Source organism: Pseudophryne corroboree, chromosome 8, assembly GCF_028390025.1.
Source record: "Pseudophryne corroboree isolate aPseCor3 chromosome 8, aPseCor3.hap2, whole genome shotgun sequence".
Lineage (NCBI taxonomy): Eukaryota > Metazoa > Chordata > Amphibia > Anura > Myobatrachidae > Pseudophryne > Pseudophryne corroboree.
Window position 1 is genome coordinate 376,974,059 of NC_086451.1, and position 25,000 is coordinate 376,999,058.

Here is a 25,000-nt window from a genome sequence, read left to right on the forward strand (position 1 = left end):
GTCCTAAGGGCACTTGTAATTTTGCATGGTAGACTTATCCACAAATTAATATTCTTTTCATACAAAGTACAAGAAAATAAAATTGTCAGAAGTGGGATTTGAACCCACGCCTCTTTACAGAGACCAGAACACCCATTTAGAGGAAGAATGCAATCTTGAGTCTAGCGCCTTAGACCGCTCGGCCATCCTGACAAGAACATATGCCCTCTAAATTAAGTTGCCAGTAAAAGATTATAATGTACAAAAAAAGGATTTTGGGGTATCTTTCAGCCAAATAATATGTACTGCTTGAAAAAAGTAACATAAAATCAAGAACTTGGATTTATACAGTATACTACCGCTAAAGGTGAGCCATCACAATTAATACTTAAGAAAAACTGCTCAGGTTATAATGATATCCTTTATAATAACTATACAAATTATTTACTAAAATCTCTTTCAGGAAAAAACAGATTGATGTGTCTAACAAGTAATTTTTGTAAACTTTTAGATATAGAGTCTGAGAGCCTGAATCTACTTTCTATTCCAATTTATTCTTTGTTTTATGATTTGTTTACTGAATACTGAAAGGGTGTTTTGCAAATAATACATTTGTGAAAACCTTTTTTCTACATGGAACTAAACTTAAGAATTTTTTAACCAGTCATTGTGTATTTATCACTTAGGAATAATGTCATTAATTCAACTCTATGGCAACAAGTGCAATATTGGTGTGTAGATGGGATATCATACAATTTCTCCCATTTTCAAACTAATTTGTTCCCTATGTTTCTTTAAATAATTAGGCTGCACATTGTTAGAAATAAATGGTAACAAGATTCCAATGTCCAAGAGAAGGACTTTTAAAAGAGAATGGATGTCCTAAGGTCACTTGTTATTTTGCATGGTAGACTTATCCACAAATTAATATTCTTTTCATACAAAGTACAAGAAAATAAAATATTCAGAAGTGGGATTTGAACTCACGCCTCTTTACAGAGACCAGAACACCCATTTAGAGGAAGAACGCAATCTTGAGTCTGGCGCCTTAGACCGCTCGGCCATCCTGACAAGTACATATGCCCATTAAATTAAGTTGCCAATAAAAGATTATAATGTACAAAAAAAGGATTTTGGGGTATCTTTCAGCCAAATAATATGTACTGCTTGAAAAAAGTAACATAAAATCAAGAACTTGGATTTATACAGTATACTACCGCGAAAGGTGAGCCATCACAATTAATACTTAAGAAAAACTGCTCAGGTTATAATGATATCCTTTATAATTACTATACAAATTATTTACTAAAATCTCTTTCAGGAAAAAACAGATTTATGTGTCTAGCAAGTAATTTTTGTAAACTTTTAGATATAGAGTCTGAGAGCCTGAATCTACTTTCTATTCCAATTTATTCTTTGTTTTATGATTTGTTTACTGAATACTGAAAGGGTGTTTTGCAAATAATACATTTGTGAAAACCTTTTTTCTACATGGAACTAAACTTAAGAATTTTTTAACCAGTCATTGTGTATTTATCACTTAGGAATAATGTCATTAATTCAACTCTATGGCAACAAGTGCAATATTGGTGTGTAGATGGGATATCATACAATTTCTCCCATTTTCAAACTATTCTGTTCCCTATGTTTCTTTAAATAATTAGGCTGCACATTGTTAGAAATAAATGGTAATAAGATTCCAATGTCCAAGAGAAGGACTTTTAAAAGAGAATGGATGTCCTAAGGGCACTTGTAATTTTGCATGGTAGACTTATCCACAAATTAATATTCTTTTCATACAAAGTACAAGAAAATAAAATTGTCAGAAGTGGGATTTGAACCCACGCCTATTTACAGAGACCAGAACACCCATTTAGAGGAAGAATGCAATCTTGAGTCTGGCGCCTTAGACCGCTCGGCCATCCTGACAAGAACATATGCCCTCTAAATTAAGTTGCCAGTAAAAGATTATAATGTACAAAAAAAGGATTTTGGGGTATCTTTCAGCCAAATAATATGTACTGCTTGAAAAAAGTAACATAAAATCAAGAACTTGGATTTATACAGTATACTACCGCTAAAGGTGAGCCATCACAATCAATACTTAAGAAAAACTGCTCAGGTTATAATGATATCCTTTATAATTACTATACAAATTATTTACTAAAATCTCTTTCAGGAAAAAACAGATTTATGTGTCTAGCAAGTAATTTTTGTAAACTTTTAGATATAGAGTCTGAGAGCCTGAATCTACTTTCTATTCCAATTTATTCTTTGTTTTATGATTTGTTTACTGAATACTGAAAGGGTGTTTTGCAAATAATACATTTGTGAAAACCTTTTTTCTACATGGAACTAAACGTAAGAATTTTTTAACCAGTCATTGTGTATTTATCACTTAGGAATAATGTCATTAATTCAACTCTATGGCAACAAGTGCAATATTGGTGTGTAGATGGGATATCATACAATTTCTCCCATTTTCAAACTATTCTGTTCCCTATGTTTCTTTAAATAATTAGGCTGCACATTGTTAGAAATAAATGGTAATAAGATTCCAATGTCCAAGAGAAGGACTTTTAAAAGAGAATGGATGTCCTAAGGGCACTTGTAATTTTGCATGGTAGACTTATCCACAAATTAATATTCTTTTCATACAAAGTACAAGAAAATAAAATTGTCAGAAGTGGGATTTGAACCCACGCCTATTTACAGAGACCAGAACACCCATTTAGAGGAAGAATGCAATCTTGAGTCTGGCGCCTTAGACCGCTCGGCCATCCTGACAAGAACATATGCCCTCTAAATTAAGTTGCCAGTAAAAGATTATAATGTACAAAAAAAGGATTTTGGGGTATCTTTCAGCCAAATAATATGTACTGCTTGAAAAAAGTAACATAAAATCAAGAACTTGGATTTATACAGTATACTACCGCTAAAGGTGAGCCATCACAATTAATACTTAAGAAAAACTGCTCAGGTTATAATGATATCCTTTATAATTACTATACAAATTATTTACTAAAATTTCTTTCAGGAAAAAACAGATTTATGTGTCTAGCAAGTAATTTTTGTAAACTTTTAGATATAGAGTCTGAGAGCCTGAATCTACTTTCTATTCCAATTTATTCTTTGTTTTATGATTTGTTTACTGAATACTGAAAGGGTGTTTTGCAAATAATACATTTGTGAAAACCTTTTTTCTACATGGAACTAAACTTAAGAATTTTTTAACCAGTCATTGTGTATTTATCACTTAGGAATAATGTCATTAATTCAACTCTATGGCAACAAGTGCAATATTGGTGTGTAGATGGGATATCATACAATTTCTCCCATTTTCAAACTATTCTGTTCCCTATGTTTCTTTAAATAATTAGGCTGCACATTGTTAGAAATAAATGGTAACAAGATTCCAATGTCCAAGAGAAGGACTTTTAAAAGAGAATGGATGTCCTAAGGTCACTTGTTATTTTGCATGGTAGACTTATCCACAAATTAATATTCTTTTCATACAAAGTACAAGAAAATAAAATTGTCAGAAGTAGGATTTGAACCCACGCCTCTTTACAGAGACCAGAACACCCATTTAGAGGAATAACGCAATCTTGAGTCTGGCACCTTAGACTGCTCGGCCATCCTGACAAGTACATATGCCCATTAAATTAAGTTGGCAATAAAAGATTATAATGTACAAAAAAAGGATTTTGGGGTATCTTTCAGCCAAATAATATGTACTGCTTGAAAAAAGTAACATAAAATCAAGAACTTGGATTTATACAGTATACTACCACTAAAGGTGAGCCATCACAATTAATACTTAAGAAAAACTGCTCAGGTTATAATGATATCCTTTATAATAACTATACAAATTATTTACTAAAATCTCTTTCAGGAAAAAACAGATTGATGTGTCTAGCAAGTAATTTTTGTAAACTTTTAGATATAGAGTCTGAGAGCCTGAATCTACTTTCTATTCCAATTTATTCTTTGTTTTATGATTTTTTACTGAATACTGAAAGGATGTTTTGCAAATAATACATTTGTGAAAACCTTTTTTCTACATGGAACTAAACGTAAGAATTTTTTAACCAGTCATTGTGTATTTATCACTTAGGAATAATGTCATTAATTCAACTCTATGGCAACAAGTGCAATATTGGTGTGTAGATGGAATATCATACAATTTCTCCCATTTTCAAACTATTCTGTTCCCTATGTTTCTTTAAATAATTAGGCTGCACATTGTTAGAAATAAATGGTAATAAGATTCCAATGTCCAAGAGAAGGACTTTTAAAAGAGAATGGATGTCCTAAGGGCACTTGTAATTTTGCATGGTAGACTTATCCACAAATTAATATTCTTTTCATACAAAGTACAAGAAAATAAAATTGTCAGAAGTGGGATTTGAACCCACGCCTCTTTACAGAGACCAGAACACCCATTTAGAGGAAGAATGCAATCTTGAGTCTAGCGCCTTAGACCGCTCGGCCATCCTGACAAGAACATATGCCCTCTAAATTAAGTTGCCAGTAAAAGATTATAATGTACAAAAAAAGGATTTTGGGGTATCTTTCAGCCAAATAATATGTACTGCTTGAAAAAAGTAACATAAAATCAAGAACTTGGATTTATACAGTATACTACCGCTAAAGGTGAGCCATCACAATTAATACTTAAGAAAAACTGCTCAGGTTATAATGATATCCTTTATAATAACTATACAAATTATTTACTAAAATCTCTTTCAGGAAAAAACAGATTGATGTGTCTAACAAGTAATTTTTGTAAACTTTTAGATATAGAGTCTGAGAGCCTGAATCTACTTTCTATTCCAATTTATTCTTTGTTTTATGATTTGTTTACTGAATACTGAAAGGGTGTTTTGCAAATAATACATTTGTGAAAACCTTTTTTCTACATGGAACTAAACTTAAGAATTTTTTAACCAGTCATTGTGTATTTATCACTTAGGAATAATGTCATTAATTCAACTCTATGGCAACAAGTGCAATATTGGTGTGTAGATGGGATATCATACAATTTCTCCCATTTTCAAACTAATTTGTTCCCTATGTTTCTTTAAATAATTAGGCTGCACATTGTTAGAAATAAATGGTAACAAGATTCCAATGTCCAAGAGAAGGACTTTTAAAAGAGAATGGATGTCCTAAGGTCACTTGTTATTTTGCATGGTAGACTTATCCACAAATTAATATTCTTTTCATACAAAGTACAAGAAAATAAAATATTCAGAAGTGGGATTTGAACTCACGCCTCTTTACAGAGACCAGAACACCCATTTAGAGGAAGAACGCAATCTTGAGTCTGGCGCCTTAGACCGCTCGGCCATCCTGACAAGTACATATGCCCATTAAATTAAGTTGCCAATAAAAGATTATAATGTACAAAAAAAGGATTTTGGGGTATCTTTCAGCCAAATAATATGTACTGCTTGAAAAAAGTAACATAAAATCAAGAACTTGGATTTATACAGTATACTACCGCTAAAGGTGAGCCATCACAATTAATACTTAAGAAAAACTGCTCAGGTTATAATGATATCCTTTATAATAACTATAAAAATTATTTACTAAAATCTCTTTCAGGAAAAAACAGATTTATGTGTCTAGCAAGTAATTTTTGTAAACTTTTAGATATAGAGTCTGAGAGCCTGAATCTACTTTCTATTCCAATTTATTCTTTGTTTTATGATTTGTTTACTGAATACTGAAAGGATGTTTTGCAAATAATACATTTGTGAAAACCTTTTTTCTACATGGAACTAAACGTAAGAAATTTTTAACCAGTCATTGTGTATTTATCACTTAGGAATAATGTCATTAATTCAACTCTATGGCAACAAGTGCAATATTGGTGTGTAGATGGGATATCATACAATTTCTCCCATTTTCAAACTATTCTGTTCCCTATGTTTCTTTAAATAATTAGGCTGCACATTGTTAGAAATAAATGGTAACAAGATTCCAATGTCCAAGAGAAGGACTTTTAAAAGAGAATGGATGTCCTAAGGTCACTTGTTATTTTGCATGGTAGACTTATCCACAAATTAATATTCTTTTCATACAAAGTACAAGAAAATAAAATTGTCAGAAGTGGGATTTGAACCCACGCCTCTTTACAGAGACCAGAACACCCATTTAGAGGAAGAACGCAATCATGAGTCTGGCGCCTTAGACCGCTCGGCCATCCTGACAAGTACATATGCCCATTAAATTAAGTTGCCAATAAAAGATTATAATGTACAAAAAAAGGATTTTGGGGTATCTTTCAGCCAAATAATATGTACTGCTGGAAAAAAGTAACATAAAATCAAGAACTTGGATTTATACAGTATACTACCGCTAAAGGTGAGCCATCACAATTAATACTTAAGAAAAACTGCTCAGGTTATAATGATATCCTTTATAATTACTATACAAATTATTTACTAAAATCTCTTTCAGGAAAAAACAGATTTATGTGTCTAGCAAGTAATTTTTGTAAACTTTTAGATATAGAGTCTGAGAGCCTGAATCTACTTTCTATTCCAATTTATTCTTTGTTTTATGATTTGTTTACTGAATACTGAAAGGGTGTTTTGCAAATAATACATTTGTGAAAACCTTTTTTCTACATCTAACTAAACTTAAGAATTTTTTAACCATTCATTGTGTATTTATCACTTAGGAATAATGTCATTAATTCAACTCTATGGCAACAAGTGCAATATTGGTGTGTAGATGGGATATCATACAATTTCTCCCATTTTCAAACTATTCTGTTCCCTATGTTTCTTTAAATAATTAGGCTGCACATTGTTAGAAATAAATGGTAATAAGATTCCAATGTCCAAGAGAAGGACTTTTAAAAGAGAATGGATGTCCTAAGGGCACTTGTAATTTTGCATGGTAGACTTATCCACAAATTAATATTCTTTTCATACAAAGTACAAGAAAATAAAATTGTCAGAAGTGGGATTTGAACCCACGCCTCTTTACAGAGACCAGAACACCCATTTAGAGGAAGAATGCAATCTTGAGTCTGGCGCCTTAGACCGCTCGGCCATCCTGACAAGAACATATGCCCTCTAAATTAAGTTGCCAGTAAAAGATTATAATGTACAAAAAAAGGATTTTGGGGTATCTTTCAGCCAAATAATATGTACTGCTTGAAAAAAGTAACATAAAATCAAGAACTTGGATTTATACAGTATACTACCGCTAAAGGTGAGCCATCACAATTAATACTTAAGAAAAACTGCTCAGGTTATAATGATATCCTTTATAATTACTATACAAATTATTTACTAAAATCTCTTTCAGGAAAAAACAGATTTATGTGTCTAGCAAGTAATTTTTGTAAACTTTTAGATATAGAGTCTGAGAGCCTGAATCTACTTTCTATTCCAATTTATTCTTTGTTTTATGATTTGTTTACTGAAAACTGAAAGGGTGTTTTGCAAATAATACATTTGTGAAAACCTTTTTTCTACATGGAACTAAACTTAAGAATTTTTTAACCAGTCATTGTGTATTTATCACTTAGGAATAATGTCATTAATTCAACTCTATGGCAACAAGTGCAATATTGGTGTGTAGATGGGATATCATACAATTTCTCCCATTTTCAAACTATTCTGTTCCCTATGTTTCTTTAAATAATTAGGCTGCACATTGTTAGAAATAAATGGTAACAAGATTCCAATGGCCAAGAGAAGGACTTTTAAAAGAGAATGGATGTCCTAAGGTCACTTGTTATTTTGCATGGTAGACTTATCCACAAATTAATATTCTTTTCATACAAAGTACAAGAAAATAAAATTGTCAGAAGTGGGATTTGAACCCACGCCTCTTTACAGAGACCAGAACACCCATTTAGAGGAATAACGCAATCTTGAGTCTGGCACCTTAGACTGCTCGGCCATCCTGACAAGTACATATGCCCATTAAATTAAGTTGGCAATAAAAGATTATAATGTACAAAAAAAGGATTTTGGGGTATCTTTCAGCCAAATAATATGTACTGCTTGAAAAAAGTAACATAAAATCAAGAACTTGGATTTATACAGTATACTACCACTAAAGGTGAGCCATCACAATTAATACTTAAGAAAAACTGCTCAGGTTATAATGATATCCTTTATAATAACTATACAAATTATTTACTAAAATCTCTTTCAGGAAAAAACAGATTTATGTGTCTAGCAAGTAATTTTTGTAAACTTTTAGATATAGAGTCTGAGAGCCTGAATCTACTTTCTATTCCAATTTATTCTTTGTTTTATGATTTGTTTACTGAATACTGAAAGGGTGTTTTGCAAATAATACATTTGTGAAAACCTTTTTTCTACATGGAACTAAACTTAAGAATTTTTTAACCAGTCATTGTGTATTTATCACTTAGGAATAATGTCATTAATTCAACTCTATGGCAACAAGTGCAATATTGGTGTGTAGATGGGATATCATACAATTTCTCCCATTTTCAAACTATTCTGTTCCCTATGTTTCTTTAAATAATTAGGCTGCACATTGTTAGAAATAAATGGTAACAAGATTCCAATGTCCAAGAGAAGGACTTTTAAGAGAGAATGGATGTCCTAAGGTCACTTGTTATTTTGCATGGTAGACTTATCCACAAATTAATATTCTTTTCATACAAAGTACAAGAAAATAAAATTGTCAGAAGTAGGATTTGAACCCACGCCTCTTTACAGAGACCAGAACACCCATTTAGAGGAATAACGCAATCTTGAGTCTGGCACCTTAGACTGCTCGGCCATCCTGACAAGTACATATGCCCATTAAATTAAGTTGGCAATAAAAGATTATAATGTACAAAAAAAGGATTTTGGGGTATCTTTCAGCCAAATAATATGTACTGCTTGAAAAAAGTAACATAAAATCAAGAACTTGGATTTATACAGTATACTACCACTAAAGGTGAGCCATCACAATTAATACTTAAGAAAAACTGCTCAGGTTATAATGATATCCTTTATAATAACTATACAAATTATTTACTAAAATCTCTTTCAGGAAAAAACAGATTGATGTGTCTAGCAAGTAATTTTTGTAAACTTTTAGATATAGAGTCTGAGAGCCTGAATCTACTTTCTATTCCAATTTATTCTTTGTTTTATGATTTTTTACTGAATACTGAAAGGATGTTTTGCAAATAATACATTTGTGAAAACCTTTTTTCTACATGGAACTAAACGTAAGAATTTTTTAACCAGTCATTGTGTATTTATCACTTAGGAATAATGTCATTAATTCAACTCTATGGCAACAAGTGCAATATTGGTGTGTAGATGGAATATCATACAATTTCTCCCATTTTCAAACTATTCTGTTCCCTATGTTTCTTTAAATAATTAGGCTGCACATTGTTAGAAATAAATGGTAATAAGATTCCAATGTCCAAGAGAAGGACTTTTAAAAGAGAATGGATGTCCTAAGGGCACTTGTAATTTTGCATGGTAGACTTATCCACAAATTAATATTCTTTTCATACAAAGTACAAGAAAATAAAATTGTCAGAAGTGGGATTTGAACCCACGCCTCTTTACAGAGACCAGAACACCCATTTAGAGGAAGAATGCAATCTTGAGTCTAGCGCCTTAGACCGCTCGGCCATCCTGACAAGAACATATGCCCTCTAAATTAAGTTGCCAGTAAAAGATTATAATGTACAAAAAAAGGATTTTGGGGTATCTTTCAGCCAAATAATATGTACTGCTTGAAAAAAGTAACATAAAATCAAGAACTTGGATTTATACAGTATACTACCGCTAAAGGTGAGCCATCACAATTAATACTTAAGAAAAACTGCTCAGGTTATAATGATATCCTTTATAATAACTATACAAATTATTTACTAAAATCTCTTTCAGGAAAAAACAGATTGATGTGTCTAACAAGTAATTTTTGTAAACTTTTAGATATAGAGTCTGAGAGCCTGAATCTACTTTCTATTCCAATTTATTCTTTGTTTTATGATTTGTTTACTGAATACTGAAAGGGTGTTTTGCAAATAATACATTTGTGAAAACCTTTTTTCTACATGGAACTAAACTTAAGAATTTTTTAACCAGTCATTGTGTATTTATCACTTAGGAATAATGTCATTAATTCAACTCTATGGCAACAAGTGCAATATTGGTGTGTAGATGGGATATCATACAATTTCTCCCATTTTCAAACTAATTTGTTCCCTATGTTTCTTTAAATAATTAGGCTGCACATTGTTAGAAATAAATGGTAACAAGATTCCAATGTCCAAGAGAAGGACTTTTAAAAGAGAATGGATGTCCTAAGGTCACTTGTTATTTTGCATGGTAGACTTATCCACAAATTAATATTCTTTTCATACAAAGTACAAGAAAATAAAATATTCAGAAGTGGGATTTGAACTCACGCCTCTTTACAGAGACCAGAACACCCATTTAGAGGAAGAACGCAATCTTGAGTCTGGCGCCTTAGACCGCTCGGCCATCCTGACAAGTACATATGCCCATTAAATTAAGTTGCCAATAAAAGATTATAATGTACAAAAAAAGGATTTTGGGGTATCTTTCAGCCAAATAATATGTACTGCTTGAAAAAAGTAACATAAAATCAAGAACTTGGATTTATACAGTATACTACCGCTAAAGGTGAGCCATCACAATTAATACTTAAGAAAAACTGCTCAGGTTATAATGATATCCTTTATAATAACTATAAAAATTATTTACTAAAATCTCTTTCAGGAAAAAACAGATTTATGTGTCTAGCAAGTAATTTTTGTAAACTTTTAGATATAGAGTCTGAGAGCCTGAATCTACTTTCTATTCCAATTTATTCTTTGTTTTATGATTTGTTTACTGAATACTGAAAGGATGTTTTGCAAATAATACATTTGTGAAAACCTTTTTTCTACATGGAACTAAACGTAAGAAATTTTTAACCAGTCATTGTGTATTTATCACTTAGGAATAATGTCATTAATTCAACTCTATGGCAACAAGTGCAATATTGGTGTGTAGATGGGATATCATACAATTTCTCCCATTTTCAAACTATTCTGTTCCCTATGTTTCTTTAAATAATTAGGCTGCACATTGTTAGAAATAAATGGTAACAAGATTCCAATGTCCAAGAGAAGGACTTTTAAAAGAGAATGGATGTCCTAAGGTCACTTGTTATTTTGCATGGTAGACTTATCCACAAATTAATATTCTTTTCATACAAAGTACAAGAAAATAAAATTGTCAGAAGTGGGATTTGAACCCACGCCTCTTTACAGAGACCAGAACACCCATTTAGAGGAAGAACGCAATCATGAGTCTGGCGCCTTAGACCGCTCGGCCATCCTGACAAGTACATATGCCCATTAAATTAAGTTGCCAATAAAAGATTATAATGTACAAAAAAAGGATTTTGGGGTATCTTTCAGCCAAATAATATGTACTGCTGGAAAAAAGTAACATAAAATCAAGAACTTGGATTTATACAGTATACTACCGCTAAAGGTGAGCCATCACAATTAATACTTAAGAAAAACTGCTCAGGTTATAATGATATCCTTTATAATTACTATACAAATTATTTACTAAAATCTCTTTCAGGAAAAAACAGATTTATGTGTCTAGCAAGTAATTTTTGTAAACTTTTAGATATAGAGTCTGAGAGCCTGAATCTACTTTCTATTCCAATTTATTCTTTGTTTTATGATTTGTTTACTGAATACTGAAAGGGTGTTTTGCAAATAATACATTTGTGAAAACCTTTTTTCTACATCTAACTAAACTTAAGAATTTTTTAACCATTCATTGTGTATTTATCACTTAGGAATAATGTCATTAATTCAACTCTATGGCAACAAGTGCAATATTGGTGTGTAGATGGGATATCATACAATTTCTCCCATTTTCAAACTATTCTGTTCCCTATGTTTCTTTAAATAATTAGGCTGCACATTGTTAGAAATAAATGGTAATAAGATTCCAATGTCCAAGAGAAGGACTTTTAAAAGAGAATGGATGTCCTAAGGGCACTTGTAATTTTGCATGGTAGACTTATCCACAAATTAATATTCTTTTCATACAAAGTACAAGAAAATAAAATTGTCAGAAGTGGGATTTGAACCCACGCCTCTTTACAGAGACCAGAACACCCATTTAGAGGAAGAATGCAATCTTGAGTCTGGCGCCTTAGACCGCTCGGCCATCCTGACAAGAACATATGCCCTCTAAATTAAGTTGCCAGTAAAAGATTATAATGTACAAAAAAAGGATTTTGGGGTATCTTTCAGCCAAATAATATGTACTGCTTGAAAAAAGTAACATAAAATCAAGAACTTGGATTTATACAGTATACTACCGCTAAAGGTGAGCCATCACAATTAATACTTAAGAAAAACTGCTCAGGTTATAATGATATCCTTTATAATTACTATACAAATTATTTACTAAAATCTCTTTCAGGAAAAAACAGATTTATGTGTCTAGCAAGTAATTTTTGTAAACTTTTAGATATAGAGTCTGAGAGCCTGAATCTACTTTCTATTCCAATTTATTCTTTGTTTTATGATTTGTTTACTGAAAACTGAAAGGGTGTTTTGCAAATAATACATTTGTGAAAACCTTTTTTCTACATGGAACTAAACTTAAGAATTTTTTAACCAGTCATTGTGTATTTATCACTTAGGAATAATGTCATTAATTCAACTATATGGCAACAAGTGCAATATTGGTGTGTAGATGGGATATCATACAATTTCTCCCATTTTCAAACTATTCTGTTCCCTATGTTTCTTTAAATAATTAGGCTGCACATTGTTAGAAATAAATGGTAACAAGATTCCAATGTCCAAGAGAAGGACTTTTAAAAGAGAATGGATGTCCTAAGGTCACTTGTTATTTTGCATGGTAGACTTATCCACAAATTAATATTCTTTTCATACAAAGTACAAGAAAATAAAATTGTCAGAAGTGGGATTTGAACCCACGCCTCTTTACAGAGACCAGAACACCCATTTAGAGGAATAACGCAATCTTGAGTCTGGCACCTTAGACTGCTCGGCCATCCTGACAAGTACATATGCCCATTAAATTAAGTTGGCAATAAAAGATTATAATGTACAAAAAAAGGATTTTGGGGTATCTTTCAGCCAAATAATATGTACTGCTTGAAAAAAGTAACATAAAATCAAGAACTTGGATTTATACAGTATACTACCACTAAAGGTGAGCCATCACAATTAATACTTAAGAAAAACTGCTCAGGTTATAATGATATCCTTTATAATAACTATACAAATTATTTACTAAAATCTCTTTCAGGAAAAAACAGATTTATGTGTCTAGCAAGTAATTTTTGTAAACTTTTAGATATAGAGTCTGAGAGCCTGAATCTACTTTCTATTCCAATTTATTCTTTGTTTTATGATTTTTTACTGAATACTGAAAGGATGTTTTGCAAATAATACATTTGTGAAAACCTTTTTTCTACATGGAACTAAACGTAAGAATTTTTTAACCAGTCATTGTGTATTTATCACTTAGGAATAATGTCATTAATTCAACTCTATGGCAACAAGTGCAATATTGGTGTGTAGATGGAATATCATACAATTTCTCCCATTTTCAAACTATTCTGTTCCCTATGTTTCTTTAAATAATTAGGCTGCACATTGTTAGAAATAAATGGTAATAAGATTCCAATGTCCAAGAGAAGGACTTTTAAAAGAGAATGGATGTCCTAAGGGTACTTGTAATTTTGCATGGTAGACTTATCCACAAATTAATATTCTTTTCATACAAAGTACAAGAAAATAAAATTGTCAGAAGTGGGATTTGAACCCACGCCTCTTTACAGAGACCAGAACACCCATTTAGAGGAAGAATGCAATCTTGAGTCTAGCGCCTTAGACCGCTCGGCCATCCTGACAAGAACATATGCCCTCTAAATTAAGTTGCCAGTAAAAGATTATAATGTACAAAAAAAGGATTTTGGGGTATCTTTCAGCCAAATAATATGTACTGCTTGAAAAAAGTAACATAAAATCAAGAACTTGGATTTATACAGTATACTACCGCTAAAGGTGAGCCATCACAATTAATACTTAAGAAAAACTGCTCAGGTTATAATGATATCCTTTATAATTACTATACAAATTATTTACTAAAATCTCTTTCAGGAAAAAAAAGATTTATGTGTCTAGCAAGTAATTTTTGTAAACTTTTAGATATAGAGTCTGAGAGCCTGAATCTACTTTCTATTCCAATTTATTCTTTGTTTTATGATTTGTTTACTGAATACTGAAAGGGTGTTTTGCAAATAATACATTTGTGAAAACCTTTTTTCTACATGGAACTAAACTTAAGAATTTTTTAACCAGTCATTGTGTATTTATCACTTAGGAATAATGTCATTAATTCAACTCTATGGCAACAAGTGCAATATTGGTGTGTAGATGGGATATCATACAATTTCTCCCATTTTCAAACTATTCTGTTCCCTATGTTTCTTTAAATAATTAGGCTGCACATTGTTAGAAATAAATGGTAATAAGATTCCAATGTCCAAGAGAAGGACTTTTAAAAGAGAATGGATGTCCTAAGGTCACTTGTTATTTTGCATGGTAAACTTATCCACAAATTAATATTCTTTTCATACAAAGTACAAGAAAATAAAATTGTCAGAAGTGGGATTTGAACCCACGCCTCTTTACAGAGACCAGAACACCCATTTAGAGGAAGAACGCAATCTTGAGTCTGGCGCCTTAGACCGCTCGGCCATCCTGACAAGTACATATGCCCATTAAATTAAGTTGCCAATAAAAGATTATAATGTACAAAAAAAGGATTTTGGGGTATCTTTCAGCCAAATAATATGTACTGCTTGAAAAAAGTAACATAAAATCAAGAACTTGGATTTATACAGTATACTACCGCTAAAGGTGAGCCATCACAATTAATACTTAAGAAAAACTGCTCAGGTTATAATGATATCCTTTATAATTACTATACAAATTATTTACTAAAATCTCTTTCAGGAAAAAACAGATTTATGTGTCTAGCAAGTAATTTTTGTAAACTTTTAGATATAGAGTCTGAGAGCCTGAATCTACTTTCTATTCCAATTTATTCTTTGTTTTATGATTTGTTTACTGAATACTGAAAGGGTGTTTTGCAAATAATACATTTGTGAAAACCTTTTTTCTACATGGAACTAAACTTAAGAATTTTTAAACCAGTCATTGTGTATTTATCACTTAGGAATAATGTCATTAATTCAACTCTATGGCAACAAGTGCAATATTGGTGTGTAGATGGGATATCATACAATTTCTCCCATTTTCAAACTATTCTGTTCCCTATGTTTCTTTAAATAATTAGGCTGCACATTGTTAGAAATAAATGGTAACAAGATTCCAATGTCCAAGAGAAGGACTTTTAAAAGAGAATGGATGTCCTAAGGTCACTTATTATTTTGCATGGTAGACTTATCCACAAATTAATATTCTTTTCATACAAAGTACAAGAAAATAAAATTGTCTGAAGTGGGATTTGAACCCACGCCTCGTTACAGAGACCAGAACACCCATTTAGAGGAATAACGCAATCTTGAGTCTGGCGCCTTAGACCGCTCGGCCATCCTGACAAGTACATATGCCCATTAAATTAAGTTGGCAATAAAAGATTATAATGTACAAAAAAAGGATTTTGGGGTATCTTTCAGCCAAATAATATGTACTGCTTGAAAAAAGTAACATAAAATCAAGAACTTGGATTTATACAGTATACTACCGCTAAAGGTGAGCCATCACAATTAATACTTAAGTAAACTGCTCAGGTTATAATGATATCCTTTATAATAACTATAAAAATTATTTACTAAAATCTCTTTCAGGAAAAAACAGATTTATGTGTCTAGCAAGTAATTTTTGTAAACTTTTAGATATAGAGTCTGAGAGCCTGAATCTACTTTCTATTCCAATTTATTCTTTGTTTTATGATTTGTTTACTGAATACTGAAAGGATGTTTTGCAAATAATACATTTGTGAAAACCTTTTTTCTACATGGAACTAAACTTAAGAAATTTTTAACCAGTCATTGTGTATTTATCACTTAGGAATAATGTCATTAATTCAACTCTATGGCAACAAGTGCAATATTGGTGTGTAGATGGGATATCATACAATTTCTCCCATTTTCAAACTATTCTGTTCCCTATGTTTCTTTAAATAATTAGGCTGCACATTGTTAGAAATAAATGGTAACAAGATTCCAATGTCCAAGAGAAGGACTTTTAAAAGAGAATGGATGTCCTAAGGTCACTTATTATTTTGCATGGTAGACTTATCCACAAATTAATATTCTTTTCATACAAAGTACAAGAAAATAAAATTGTCAGAAGTGGGATTTGAACCCACGCCTCGTTACAGAGACCAGAACACCCATTTAGAGGAATAACGCAATCTTGAGTCTGGCGCCTTAGACCGCTCGGCCATCCTGACAAGTACATATGCCCATTAAATTAAGTTGCCAATAAAAGATTATAATGTACAAAAAAAGGATTTTGGGGTATCTTTCAGCCAAATAATATGTACTGCTTGAAAAAAGTAACATAAAATCAAGAACTTGGATTTATACAGTATACTACCGCTAAAGGTGAGCCATCACAATTAATACTTAAGTAAACTGCTCAGGTTATAATGATATCCTTTATAATAACTATAAAAATTATTTACTAAAATCTCTTTCAGGAAAAAACAGATTTATGTGTCTAGCAAGTAATTTTTGTAAACTTTTAGATATAGAGTCTGAGAGCCTGAATCTACTTTCTATTCCAATTTATTCTTTGTTTTATGATTTGTTTACTGAATACTGAAAGGATGTTTTGCAAATAATACATTTGTGAAAACCTTTTTTCTACATGGAACTAAACTTAAGAAATTTTTAACCAGTCATTGTGTATTTATCACTTAGGAATAATGTCATTAATTCAACTCTATGGCAACAAGTGCAATATTGGTGTGTAGATGGGATATCATACAATTTCTCCCATTTTCAAACTATTCTGTTCCCTATGTTTCTTTAAATAATTAGGCTGCACATTGTTAGAAATAAATGGTAACAAGATTCCAATGTCCAAGAGAAGGACTTTTAAAAGAGAATGGATGTCCTAAGGGCACTTGTAATTTTGCAGTGTAGACTTATCCACAAATTAATATTCTTTTCATACAAAGTACAAGAAAATAAAATTGTCAGAAGTGGGATTTGAACCCACGCCTCTTTACAGAGACCAGAACATCCATTTAGAGGAAGAATGCAATCTTGAGTCTAGCGCCTTAGACCGCTCGGCCATCCTGACAAGAACATATGCCCATTAAATTAAGTTGCCAGTAAAAGATTATAATGTACAAAAAAAGGATTTTGGGGTATCTTTCAGCCAAATAATATGTACTGCTTGAAAAAAGTAACATAAAATCAAGAACTTGGATTTATACAGTATACTACCGCTAAAGGTGAGCCATCACAATTAATACTTAAGAAAAACTGCTCAGGTTATAATGATATCCTTTATAATTACTATACAAATTATTTACTAAAATCTCTTTCAGGAAAAAAAAGATTTATGTGTCTAGCAAGTAATTTTTGTAAACTTTTAGATATAGAGTCTGAGAGCCTGAATCTACTTTCTATTCCAATTTATTCTTTGTTTTATGATTTGTTTACTGAATACTGAAAGGGTGTTTTGCAAATAATACATTTGTGAAAACCTTTTTTCTACATGGAACTAAACTTAAGAATTTTTTAACCAGTCATTGTGTATTTATCACTTAGGAATAATGTCATTAATTCAACTCTATGGCAACAAGTGCAATATTGGTGTGTAGATGGGATATCATACAATTTCTCCCATTTTCAAACTATTCTGTTCCCTATGTTTCTTTAAATAATTAGGCTGCACATTGTTAGAAATAAATGGTAACAAGATTCCAATGTCCAAGAGAAGGACTTTTAAAAGAGAATGGATGTCCTAAGGTCACTTATTATTTTGCATGGTAGACTTATCCACAAATTAATATTCTTTTCATACAAAGTACAAGAAAATAAAATTGTCAGAAGTGGGATTTGAACCCACGCCTCGTTACAGAGACCAGAACACCCATTTAGAGGAATAACGCAATCTTGAGTCTGGCGCCTTAGACCGCTCGGCCATCCTGACAAGTACATATGCCCATTAAATTAAGTTGGCAATAAAAGATTATAATGTACAAAAAAAGGATTTTGGGGTATCTTTCAGCCAAATAATATGTACTGCTTGAAAAAAGTAACATAAAATCAAGAACTTGGATTTATACAGTATACTACCGCTAAAGGTGAGCCATCACAATTAATACTTAAGTAAACTGCTCAGGTTATAATGATATCCTTTATAATAACTATAAAAATTATTTACTAAAATCTCTTTCAGGAAAAAACAGATTTATGTGTCTAGCAAGTAATTTTTGTAAACTTTTAGATATAGAGTCTGAGAGCCTGAATCTACTTTCTATTCCAATTCATTCTTTGTTTTATGATTTGTTTACTGAATACTGAAAGGATGTTTTGCAAATAATACATTTGTGAAAACCTTTTTTCTACATGGAACTTAACTTAAGAAATTTTTAACCAGTCATTGTGTATTTATCACTTAGGAATAATGTCATTAATTCAACTCTATGGCAACAAGTGAAATATTGGTGTGTAGATGGGATATCATACAATTTCTCCCATTTTCAAACTATTCTGTTCCCTATGTTTCTTTAAATAATTAGGCTGCACATTGTTAGAAATAAATGGTAACAAGATTCCAATGTCCAAGAGAAGGACTTTTAAAAGAGAATGGATGTCCTAAGGTCACTTGTTATTTTGCATGGTAGACTTATCCACAAAATAATATTCTTTTCATACAAAGTACAAGAAAATAAAATTGTCAGAAGTGGGATTTGAACCCACGCCTCTTTACAGAGACCAGAACACCCATTTAGAGGAAGAACGCAATCTTGAGTCTGGCGCCTTAGACCGCTCGGCCATCCTGACAAGTACATATGCCCTTTAAATTAAGTTGCCAATAAAAGATTATAATGTACAAAAAAAGGATTTTGGGGTATCTTTCAGCCAAATAATATGTACTGCTTGAAAAAAGTAACATAAAATCAAGAACTTGGATTTATACAGTATACTACCGCTAAAGGTGAGCCATCACAATTAATACTTAAGAAAAACTGCTCAGGTTATAATGATATCCTTTATAATTACTATACAAATTATTTACTAAAATCTCTTTCAGGAAAAAACAGATTTATGTGTCTAGCAAGTAATTTTTGTAAACTTTTAGATATAGAGTCTGAGAGCCTGAATCTACTTTCTATTCCAATTTATTCTTTGTTTTATGATTTGTTTACTGAATACTGAAAGGGTGTTTTGCAAATAATACATTTGTGAAAACCTTTTTTCTACATGGAACTAAACGTAAGAATTTTTTAATCAGTCATTGTGTATTTATCACTTAGGAATAATGTCATTAATTCAACTCTATGGCAACAAGTGCAATATTGGTGTGTAGATGGGATATCATACAATTTCTCCCATTTTCAAACTATTCTGTTCCCTATGTTTCTTTAAATAATTAGGCTGCACATTGTTAGAAATAAATGGTAATAAGATTCCAATGTCCAAGAGAAGGACTTTTAAAAGAGAATGGATGTCCTAAGGGCACTTGTAATTTTGCATGGTAGACTTATCCACAAATTAATATTCTTTTCATACAAAGTACAAGAAAATAAAATTGTCAGAAGTGGGATTTGAACCCACGCCTCTTTACAGAGACCAGAACACCCATTTAGAGGAAGAATGCAATCTTGAGTCTGGCGCCTTAGACCGCTCGGCCATCCTGACAAGAACATATGCCCTCTAAATTAAGTTGCCAGTAAAAGATTATAATGTACAAAAAAAGGATTTTGGGGTATCTTTCAGCCAAATAATATGTACTGCTTGAAAAAAGTAACATAAAATCAAGAACTTGGATTTATACAGTATACTACCGCTAAAGGTGAGCCATCACAATTAATACTTAAGTAAACTGCTCAGGTTATAATGATATCCTTTATAATAACTATAAAAATTATTTACTAAAATCTCTTTCAGGAAAAAACAGATTTATGTGTCTAGCAAGTAATTTTTGTAAACTTTTAGATATAGAGTCTGAGAGCCTGAATCTACTTTCTATTCCAATTTATTCTTTGTTTTATGATTTGTTTTTGCAAATAATACATTTGTGAAAACCTTTTTTCTACATGGAACTAAACTTAAGAAATTTTTAACCAGTCATTGTGTATTTATCACTTAGGAATAATGTCATTAATTCAACTCTATGGCAACAAGTGCAATATTGGTGTGTAGATGGGATATCATACAATTTCTCCCATTTTCAAACTATTCTGTTCCCTATGTTTCTTTAAATAATTAGGCTGCACATTGTTAGAAATAAATGGTAACAAGATTCCAATGTCCAAGAGAAGGACTTTTAAAAGAGAATGGATGTCCTAAGGTCACTTGTTATTTTGCATGGTAGACTTATCCACAAATTAATATTCTTTTCATACAAAGTACAAGAAAATAAAATTGTCAGAAGTGGGATTTGAACCCACGCCTCTTTACAGAGACCAGAACACCCATTTAGAGGAAGAACGCAATCTTGAGTCTGGCGCCTTAGACCGCTCGGCCATCCTGACAAGTACATATGCCCATTAAATTAAGTTGCCAATAAAAGATTATAATGTACAAAAAAAGGATTTTGGGGTATCTTTCAGCCAAATAATATGTACTGCTTGAAAAAAGTAACATAAAATCAAGAACTTGGATTTATACAGTATACTACCGCTAAAGGTGAGCCATCACAATTAATACTTAAGAAAAACTGCTCAGGTTATAATGATATCCTTTATAATTACTATACAAATTATTTACTAAAATCTCTTTCAGGAAAAAACAGATTTATGTGTCTAGCAAGTAATTTTTGTAAACTTTTAGATATAGAGTCTGAGAGCCTGAATCTACTTTCTATTCCAATTTATTCTTTGTTTTATGATTTGTTTACTGAATACTGAAAGGGTGTTTTGCAAATAATACATTTGTGAAAACCTTTTTTCTACATGGAACTAAACTTAAGAATTTTTTAACCAGTCATTGTGTATTTATCACTTAGGAATAGTGTCATTAATTCAACTCTATGGCAACAAGTGCAATATTGGTGTGTAGATGGGATATCATACAATTTCTCCCATTTTCAAACTATTCTGTTCCCTATGTTTCTTTAAATAATTAGGCTGCACATTGTTAGAAATAAATGGTAATAAGATTCCAATGTCCAAGAGAAGGACTTTTAAAAGAGAATGGATGTCCTAAGGGCACTTGTAATTTTGCATGGTAGACTTATCCACAAATTAATATTCTTTTCATACAAAGTACAAGAAAATAAAATTGTCAGAAGTGGGATTTGAACCCACGCCTATTTACAGAGACCAGAACACCCATTTACAGGAAGAATGCAATCTTGAGTCTGGCGCCTTAGACCGCTCGGCCATCCTGACAAGAACATATGCCCTCTAAATTAAGTTGCCAGTAAAAGATTATAATGTACAAAAAAAGGATTTTGGGGTATCTTTCAGCCAAATAATATGTACTGCTTGAAAAAAGTAACATAAAATCAAGAACTTGGATTTATACAGTATACTACCGCTAAAGGTGAGCCATCACAATCAATACTTAAGAAAAACTGCTCATGTTATAATGATATCCTTTATAATTACTATACAAATTATTTACTAAAATCTCTTTCAGGAAAAAACAGATTTATGTGTCTTGCAAGTAATTTTTGTAAACTTTTAGATATAGAGTCTGAGAGCCTGAATCTACTTTCTATTCCAATTTATTCTTTGTTTTATGATTTGTTTACTGAATACTGAAAGGGTGTTTTGCAAATAATACATTTGTGAAAACCTTTTTTTCTACATGGAACTAAACTTAAGAATTTTTTAACCAGTCATTGTGTATTTATCACTTAGGAATAATGTCATTAATTCAACTCTATGGCAACAAGTGCAATATTGGTGTGTAGTTGGGTATCATACAATTTCTCCCATTTTCAAACTATTCTGTTCCCTATGTTTCTTTAAATAATTAGGCTGCACATTGTTAGAAATAAATGGTAACAAGATTCCAATGTCCAAGAGAAGGACTTTTAAAAGAGAATGGATGTCCTAAGGTCACTTGTTATTTTGCATGGTAGACTTATCCACAAATTAATATTCTTTTCATACAAAGTACAAGAAAATAAAATTGTCAGAAGTGGGATTTGAACCCACGCCTCTTTACAGAGACCAGAACACCCATTTAGAGGAAGAACGCAATCTTGAGTCTGGTGCCTTAGACCGCTCGGCCATCCTGACAAGTACATATGCCCATTAAATTAAGTTGCCAATAAAAGATTATAATGTACAAAAAAAGGATTTTGGGGTATCTTTCAGCCAAATAATATGTACTGCTTGAAAAAAGTAACATAAAATCAAGAACTTGGATTTATACAGTATACTACCGCTAAAGGTGAGCCATCACAATCAATACTTAAGAAAAACTGCTCAGGTTATAATGATATCCTTTATAATTACTATACAAATTATTTACTAAAATCTCTTTCAGGAAAAAACAGATTTATGTGTCTTGCAAGTAATTTTTGTAAACTTTTAGATATAGAGTCTGAGAGCCTGAATCTACTTTCTATTCCAATTTATTCTTTGTTTTATGATTTGTTTACTGAATACTGAAAGGGTGTTTTGCAAATAATACATTTGTGAAAACCTTTTTTCTACATGGAACTAAACTTAAGAATTTTTTAACCAGTCATTGTGTATTTATCACTTAGGAATAATGTCATTAATTCAACTCTATGGCAACAAGTGCAATATTGGTGTGTAGATGGGATATCATACAATTTCTCCCATTTTCAAACTATTCTGTTCCCTATGTTTCTTTAAATAATTAGGCTGCACATTGTTAGAAATAAATGGTAACAAGATTCCAATGTCCAAGAGAAGGACTTTTAAAAGAGAATGGATGTCCTAAGGTCACTTGTTATTTTGCATGGTAGACTTATCCACAAATTAATATTCTTTTCATACAAAGTACAAGAAAATAAAATTGTCAGAAGTGGGATTTGAACCCACGCCTCTTTACAGAGACCAGAACACCCATTTAGAGGAATAACGCAATCTTGAGTCTGGCGCCTTAGACCGCTCTGCCATCCTGACAATGCCCATTAAATTAAGTTGGCAATAAAAGATTATAATGTACAAAAAAAGGATTTTGGGGTATCTTTCAGCCAAATAATATGTACTGCTTGAAAAAAGTAACATAAAATCAAGAACTTGGATTTATACAGTATACTACCACTAAAGGTGAGCCATCACAATTAATACTTAAGAAAAACTGCTCAGGTTATAATGATATCCTTTATAATAACTATACAAATTATTTACTAAAATCTCTTTCAGGAAAAAACAGATTTATGTGTCTTGCAAGTAATTTTTGTAAACTTTTAGATATAGAGTCTGAGAGCCTGAATCTACTTTCTATTCCAATTTATTCTTTGTTTTATGATTTGTTTACTGAATACTGAAAGGGTGTTTTGCAAATAATACATTTGTGAAAACCTTTTTTCTACATGGAACTAAACTTAAGAATTTTTAAACCAGTCATTGTGTATTTATCACTTAGGAATAATGTCATTAATTCAACTCTATGGCAACAAGTGCAATATTGGTGTGTAGATGGGATATCATACAATTTCTCCCATTTTCAAACTATTCTGTTCCCTATGTTTCTTTAAATAATTAGGCTGCACATTGTTAGAAATAAATGGTAATAAGATTCCAATGTCCAAGAGAAGGACTTTTAAAAGAGAATGGATGTCCTAAGGGCACTTGTAATTTTGCATGGTAGACTTATCCACAAATTAATATTCTTTTCATACAAAGTACAAGAAAATAAAATTGTCAGAAGTGGGATTTGAACCCACGCCTCTTTACAGAGACCAGAACACCCATTTAGAGGAAGAATGCAATCTTGAGTCTGGCGCCTTAGACCGCTCGGCCATCCTGACAAGTACATATGCCCTCTAAATTAAGTTGCCAGTAAAAGATTATAATGTACAAAAAAAGGATTTTGGGGTATCTTTCAGCCAAATAATATGTACTGCTTGAAAAAAGTAACATAAAATCAAGAACTTGGATTTATACAGTATACTACCGCTAAAGGTGAGCCATCACAATTAATACTTAAGAAAAACTGCTCAGGTTATAATGATATCCTTTATAATTACTATACAAATTATTTACTAAAATCTCTTTCAGGAAAAAAAAGATTTATGTGTCTAGCAAGTAATTTTTGTAAACTTTTAGATATAGAGTCTGAGAGCCTGAATCTACTTTCTATTCCAATTTATTCTTTGTTTTATGATTTGTTTACTGAATACTGAAAGGGTGTTTTGCAAATAATACATTTGTGAAAACCTTTTTTCTACATGGAACTAAACTTAAGAATTTTTTAACCAGTCATTGTGTATTTATCACTTAGGAATAATGTCATTAATTCAACTCTATGGCAACAAGTGCAATATTGGTGTGTAGATGGGATATCATACAATTTCTCCCATTTTCAAACTATTCTGTTCCCTATGTTTCTTTAAATAATTAGGCTGCACATTGTTAGAAATAAATGGTAATAAGATTCCAATGTCCAAGAGAAGGACTTTTAAAAGAGAATGGATGTCCTAAGGGCACTTGTAATTTTGCATGGTAGACTTATCCACAAATTAATATTCTTTTCATACAAAGTACAAGAAAATAAAATTGTCAGAAGTGGGATTTGAACCCACGCCTCTTTACAGAGACCAGAACACCCATTTAGAGGAAGAATGCAA

The 25,000-nt window shown here is 31.5% G+C and overlaps 27 non-coding genes across 27 annotated transcripts in view; all 27 read right to left on the reverse strand.

The window, feature by feature from the left end:
- Window positions 1-83: 83 nt before the first annotated feature.
- TRNAL-CAA (transfer RNA leucine (anticodon CAA)) lies at window positions 84-192 on the reverse strand. Its single transcript has 2 exons — window positions 155-192; window positions 84-129 (listed from the first exon to the last, which is right to left on the reverse strand). It is a non-coding gene; the product is annotated as a tRNA-Leu (tRNA).
- A 1,607-nt stretch (window positions 193-1,799) lies between these two features.
- On the reverse strand, window positions 1,800-1,908 carry TRNAL-CAA (transfer RNA leucine (anticodon CAA)). Its single transcript has 2 exons — window positions 1,871-1,908; window positions 1,800-1,845 (listed from the first exon to the last, which is right to left on the reverse strand). It is a non-coding gene; the product is annotated as a tRNA-Leu (tRNA).
- A 749-nt stretch (window positions 1,909-2,657) lies between these two features.
- On the reverse strand, window positions 2,658-2,766 carry TRNAL-CAA (transfer RNA leucine (anticodon CAA)). The gene is made up of 2 exons: window positions 2,729-2,766; window positions 2,658-2,703 (listed from the first exon to the last, which is right to left on the reverse strand). It is a non-coding gene; the product is annotated as a tRNA-Leu (tRNA).
- Window positions 2,767-3,515: 749 nt separating this feature from the next.
- On the reverse strand, window positions 3,516-3,624 carry TRNAL-CAA (transfer RNA leucine (anticodon CAA)). The gene is made up of 2 exons: window positions 3,587-3,624; window positions 3,516-3,561 (listed from the first exon to the last, which is right to left on the reverse strand). It is a non-coding gene; the product is annotated as a tRNA-Leu (tRNA).
- A 748-nt stretch (window positions 3,625-4,372) lies between these two features.
- Window positions 4,373-4,481, reverse strand: TRNAL-CAA (transfer RNA leucine (anticodon CAA)). The gene is made up of 2 exons: window positions 4,444-4,481; window positions 4,373-4,418 (listed from the first exon to the last, which is right to left on the reverse strand). It is a non-coding gene; the product is annotated as a tRNA-Leu (tRNA).
- Window positions 4,482-6,088: 1,607 nt separating this feature from the next.
- On the reverse strand, window positions 6,089-6,197 carry TRNAM-CAU (transfer RNA methionine (anticodon CAU)). Its single transcript has 2 exons — window positions 6,160-6,197; window positions 6,089-6,134 (listed from the first exon to the last, which is right to left on the reverse strand). It is a non-coding gene; the product is annotated as a tRNA-Met (tRNA).
- Window positions 6,198-6,946: 749 nt separating this feature from the next.
- TRNAL-CAA (transfer RNA leucine (anticodon CAA)) lies at window positions 6,947-7,055 on the reverse strand. The gene is made up of 2 exons: window positions 7,018-7,055; window positions 6,947-6,992 (listed from the first exon to the last, which is right to left on the reverse strand). It is a non-coding gene; the product is annotated as a tRNA-Leu (tRNA).
- Window positions 7,056-7,804: 749 nt separating this feature from the next.
- On the reverse strand, window positions 7,805-7,913 carry TRNAL-CAA (transfer RNA leucine (anticodon CAA)). The gene is made up of 2 exons: window positions 7,876-7,913; window positions 7,805-7,850 (listed from the first exon to the last, which is right to left on the reverse strand). It is a non-coding gene; the product is annotated as a tRNA-Leu (tRNA).
- A 749-nt stretch (window positions 7,914-8,662) lies between these two features.
- Window positions 8,663-8,771, reverse strand: TRNAL-CAA (transfer RNA leucine (anticodon CAA)). The gene is made up of 2 exons: window positions 8,734-8,771; window positions 8,663-8,708 (listed from the first exon to the last, which is right to left on the reverse strand). It is a non-coding gene; the product is annotated as a tRNA-Leu (tRNA).
- A 748-nt stretch (window positions 8,772-9,519) lies between these two features.
- On the reverse strand, window positions 9,520-9,628 carry TRNAL-CAA (transfer RNA leucine (anticodon CAA)). The gene is made up of 2 exons: window positions 9,591-9,628; window positions 9,520-9,565 (listed from the first exon to the last, which is right to left on the reverse strand). It is a non-coding gene; the product is annotated as a tRNA-Leu (tRNA).
- Window positions 9,629-11,235: 1,607 nt separating this feature from the next.
- TRNAM-CAU (transfer RNA methionine (anticodon CAU)) lies at window positions 11,236-11,344 on the reverse strand. Its single transcript has 2 exons — window positions 11,307-11,344; window positions 11,236-11,281 (listed from the first exon to the last, which is right to left on the reverse strand). It is a non-coding gene; the product is annotated as a tRNA-Met (tRNA).
- Window positions 11,345-12,093: 749 nt separating this feature from the next.
- On the reverse strand, window positions 12,094-12,202 carry TRNAL-CAA (transfer RNA leucine (anticodon CAA)). The gene is made up of 2 exons: window positions 12,165-12,202; window positions 12,094-12,139 (listed from the first exon to the last, which is right to left on the reverse strand). It is a non-coding gene; the product is annotated as a tRNA-Leu (tRNA).
- A 749-nt stretch (window positions 12,203-12,951) lies between these two features.
- Window positions 12,952-13,060, reverse strand: TRNAL-CAA (transfer RNA leucine (anticodon CAA)). Its single transcript has 2 exons — window positions 13,023-13,060; window positions 12,952-12,997 (listed from the first exon to the last, which is right to left on the reverse strand). It is a non-coding gene; the product is annotated as a tRNA-Leu (tRNA).
- Window positions 13,061-13,808: 748 nt separating this feature from the next.
- On the reverse strand, window positions 13,809-13,917 carry TRNAL-CAA (transfer RNA leucine (anticodon CAA)). Its single transcript has 2 exons — window positions 13,880-13,917; window positions 13,809-13,854 (listed from the first exon to the last, which is right to left on the reverse strand). It is a non-coding gene; the product is annotated as a tRNA-Leu (tRNA).
- A 749-nt stretch (window positions 13,918-14,666) lies between these two features.
- On the reverse strand, window positions 14,667-14,775 carry TRNAL-CAA (transfer RNA leucine (anticodon CAA)). Its single transcript has 2 exons — window positions 14,738-14,775; window positions 14,667-14,712 (listed from the first exon to the last, which is right to left on the reverse strand). It is a non-coding gene; the product is annotated as a tRNA-Leu (tRNA).
- Window positions 14,776-15,524: 749 nt separating this feature from the next.
- TRNAL-CAA (transfer RNA leucine (anticodon CAA)) lies at window positions 15,525-15,633 on the reverse strand. Its single transcript has 2 exons — window positions 15,596-15,633; window positions 15,525-15,570 (listed from the first exon to the last, which is right to left on the reverse strand). It is a non-coding gene; the product is annotated as a tRNA-Leu (tRNA).
- A 748-nt stretch (window positions 15,634-16,381) lies between these two features.
- On the reverse strand, window positions 16,382-16,490 carry TRNAL-CAA (transfer RNA leucine (anticodon CAA)). The gene is made up of 2 exons: window positions 16,453-16,490; window positions 16,382-16,427 (listed from the first exon to the last, which is right to left on the reverse strand). It is a non-coding gene; the product is annotated as a tRNA-Leu (tRNA).
- Window positions 16,491-17,238: 748 nt separating this feature from the next.
- TRNAL-CAA (transfer RNA leucine (anticodon CAA)) lies at window positions 17,239-17,347 on the reverse strand. Its single transcript has 2 exons — window positions 17,310-17,347; window positions 17,239-17,284 (listed from the first exon to the last, which is right to left on the reverse strand). It is a non-coding gene; the product is annotated as a tRNA-Leu (tRNA).
- A 749-nt stretch (window positions 17,348-18,096) lies between these two features.
- On the reverse strand, window positions 18,097-18,205 carry TRNAL-CAA (transfer RNA leucine (anticodon CAA)). Its single transcript has 2 exons — window positions 18,168-18,205; window positions 18,097-18,142 (listed from the first exon to the last, which is right to left on the reverse strand). It is a non-coding gene; the product is annotated as a tRNA-Leu (tRNA).
- A 748-nt stretch (window positions 18,206-18,953) lies between these two features.
- Window positions 18,954-19,062, reverse strand: TRNAL-CAA (transfer RNA leucine (anticodon CAA)). The gene is made up of 2 exons: window positions 19,025-19,062; window positions 18,954-18,999 (listed from the first exon to the last, which is right to left on the reverse strand). It is a non-coding gene; the product is annotated as a tRNA-Leu (tRNA).
- Window positions 19,063-19,811: 749 nt separating this feature from the next.
- TRNAL-CAA (transfer RNA leucine (anticodon CAA)) lies at window positions 19,812-19,920 on the reverse strand. The gene is made up of 2 exons: window positions 19,883-19,920; window positions 19,812-19,857 (listed from the first exon to the last, which is right to left on the reverse strand). It is a non-coding gene; the product is annotated as a tRNA-Leu (tRNA).
- A 727-nt stretch (window positions 19,921-20,647) lies between these two features.
- TRNAL-CAA (transfer RNA leucine (anticodon CAA)) lies at window positions 20,648-20,756 on the reverse strand. The gene is made up of 2 exons: window positions 20,719-20,756; window positions 20,648-20,693 (listed from the first exon to the last, which is right to left on the reverse strand). It is a non-coding gene; the product is annotated as a tRNA-Leu (tRNA).
- A 749-nt stretch (window positions 20,757-21,505) lies between these two features.
- Window positions 21,506-21,614, reverse strand: TRNAL-CAA (transfer RNA leucine (anticodon CAA)). The gene is made up of 2 exons: window positions 21,577-21,614; window positions 21,506-21,551 (listed from the first exon to the last, which is right to left on the reverse strand). It is a non-coding gene; the product is annotated as a tRNA-Leu (tRNA).
- Window positions 21,615-22,363: 749 nt separating this feature from the next.
- On the reverse strand, window positions 22,364-22,472 carry TRNAL-CAA (transfer RNA leucine (anticodon CAA)). The gene is made up of 2 exons: window positions 22,435-22,472; window positions 22,364-22,409 (listed from the first exon to the last, which is right to left on the reverse strand). It is a non-coding gene; the product is annotated as a tRNA-Leu (tRNA).
- Window positions 22,473-23,221: 749 nt separating this feature from the next.
- Window positions 23,222-23,330, reverse strand: TRNAL-CAA (transfer RNA leucine (anticodon CAA)). Its single transcript has 2 exons — window positions 23,293-23,330; window positions 23,222-23,267 (listed from the first exon to the last, which is right to left on the reverse strand). It is a non-coding gene; the product is annotated as a tRNA-Leu (tRNA).
- A 742-nt stretch (window positions 23,331-24,072) lies between these two features.
- Window positions 24,073-24,181, reverse strand: TRNAL-CAA (transfer RNA leucine (anticodon CAA)). Its single transcript has 2 exons — window positions 24,144-24,181; window positions 24,073-24,118 (listed from the first exon to the last, which is right to left on the reverse strand). It is a non-coding gene; the product is annotated as a tRNA-Leu (tRNA).
- A 749-nt stretch (window positions 24,182-24,930) lies between these two features.
- Window positions 24,931-25,000, reverse strand: part of TRNAL-CAA (transfer RNA leucine (anticodon CAA)) — a 109-nt gene continuing 39 nt past the window's right edge. Inside the window, exon 2 of the tRNA in view lies at window positions 24,931-24,976. This is a non-coding gene — a tRNA (tRNA-Leu). The remainder of the gene's footprint in view (window positions 24,977-25,000) is intronic.